Below are 2,279 nucleotides of genomic sequence, written 5' to 3'. Positions count from 1 at the left end.
TTAGGGTTTAGGGTTTGGGGTTTAGGGTTTAGGGTTTATGGTTTACGGTTTAGGATTTAGGGTTTAGGGTTTAGTGTTTAGGATTTTGGGTTTAGGGTTTAGGGCTTTAGGGTTTAGGGTTTAAAGTTTAGGGCTAAGGGTTTATTTTTATTGGGTTTAGGGTTTCGTGTTAAAGGGTTTTGGGTTTCGGGTTTAGGGTTTAGGGTTTGGGGTTAGGGTTTATTGTTTAGGTTTTAGGGTTTCTGGTTTATGTTTTAGGGCTTATGTTTTTGGATTTAGGGTTTAGTGTTTAGGGTTTAGGGTTTACGATTTAAGGTTTAGGGTTTTGGGTTTAGCGTTTAGTGTTTAGTATTTATGTTCTACAGTTGAGGGTTTAGTGTTTAAGGTTTAGGGTTTAGGGTTTAGTGGTTAGGGTTTAGGGTTTAGGATTTTGGGTTTAGTGTTTAGGGTGATAGGGTTTAGGGTTTAGGGTTTTAGGTTTATGGTTTAGGCTTTGGAGTTAGGTTTTGGGGTTAGCCTTTGAGGTTTTTCGGCTTACGGTTTTTAGGGTCTAGGGTTTAGGGTTTAGTGTTTAGGGTAGGGTTTAGGGTTTTGGGTTTAGTATTTTGGGTTTAGGGTTTAGGGTTTAGGGTTTAGGGTTTGTTGTTTAGGTGTTTAGGTTTTAGGGTTTAGGCTTTAGGTTTTAGGGTTTTAGGTTCAGGGTTTTTAGGATCTAGGGTTTAGGATTTAGGGTTTAGGGTTTAGGGTTTGGCGTTTAGGGTTTTAGGTTTAGGGTTTAGGGCTTTCTTGTTTAGGTTTTAGGGTTTAAATTTTAGTGTTTAAGGCTTAGGGTTTTGGGTTTAGGGTTATAGGGTTTAGGGTTTAGGTTTTTGATTTTAGGCTTTTGGGTTTGGGGTTAGGGTTTGGGGTTAGGGTTTAGTGTTTAGGGTTTAGGGTTTAGGTGTTTATGTTTTTGGCTCTAGGTTTTAGGTTTTAGGGTTTAGGGTTCAGGGTTTTTTTGGGTCTAGGGTTTAGGGTTTAGGGTTTAGGATATAGGGTTTAGGGTTTAGGGTTTAGGTCTTTATGTTTTAGTGTTTAGGTTTTAGGGTTTAGGGTTTAGGGTTCAAGGTTTTGGATTTAGGGTTTAGGGTTTAGGGTTTAGTGTTTAGGGTTTAGGGTTTAGGTTTTAGGGTTTTGGGTTTAGGTTTTGGGGTTTGGGGTTAGGGTTTAGGGTTTTTAGGGTCTATGGTTTAGGGTTTAGGGTCTAGGGTTTTGGGTTTAGGGTTTAGCGTTTTGTGTTTAGTATTTAGGGTTTAGGGTTTAAGATTTTGGGTTTAGGATTTAGGGTTTAAGGATTAGGGTTTAGGGTTTCTGGTTTAGGGTTTAGGGTTTAGGTTTTAGTGTTTAGGGTTTAGGGTTTGGGGTCATGGGTTTAGTGTTTTGGGTTTAGGTGTCTATGTTTTGGGTTTAGGTTTTAGGTTTTAGGTTTTGGGTTTTAGGGTTTAAGGTTTTTAGGGTTTAAGGATTTGGGTTTTGCTTTTGGGGTTAGGTTTTAGGGTTTTTGGTTTAGGGTTTAGGTGTTGGGTTTTACTGTTTAGGTTTTGGCATTTAGGATTTAGGGTTTAGAGTTTAGGGTCTTGAATTTGGTATTTAGGGTTTTGTGTTTAGTATTTAGGGTTTAGGTTTTTTGGTTTAGGGTTTACGAGTTTGGATTTGGGGTAGGGGTTTATGGTTTTGGGCTTAGGGTTTAGGGTTTTGGGTTAGGGTTTAGGGTTGAGGGCTTTTAGTGTCTATGGTTTCAGGTTTAGGGTTTGGGGTTAGGGTTTAGGGTTTAGGGCTTTATGTTTAGGGTTTAGGGTTTTGGGTTTTGGTGTTTTTGTTTTACGGTTTAAATTTTAGGGTTTACGTTTTAGTGATTAGGGTTTAAGGGTTTAGGTTTTAGGGTTGAGGGTTCAGGGTTTTGGGTTTAGGGTTTAGGGTTTAGGGTTTAGTGTTTAGGGTTTAGTTTTTATGGTTTAGGGTTTTGGGTGTAGGGTTTAAGGTTTGGGGTTAGGTTTTTTGTTTAGGGTGTGGCGTTTAGCGTTTAGGATTTTTAGTTTCCAGGGTTCAGGGTTTAGCATTTAGGGTTTAGGGTTTAGGGTTTCGAGTTAGGGTTTAGGGTTTAGGGTCTAGGGTTTAGTGTTTAGGGTTTAGGGTTTAGGGTTTGGGGTTTAGGGTTTAGTGTTTTAAGGTTTAGGGTTTAGTGCTAGGGTTTAGGGTTTAAGGTTTAGGGTTTAGGGTTTAGGGTTTAGGGTTTTAGG

This window comes from Malania oleifera, unplaced genomic scaffold (genome assembly GCF_029873635.1).
Source record: "Malania oleifera isolate guangnan ecotype guangnan unplaced genomic scaffold, ASM2987363v1 ctg185, whole genome shotgun sequence".
Taxonomy (NCBI): domain Eukaryota; kingdom Viridiplantae; phylum Streptophyta; class Magnoliopsida; order Santalales; family Ximeniaceae; genus Malania; species Malania oleifera.
This window is presented reverse-complemented; position numbering follows the sequence as displayed.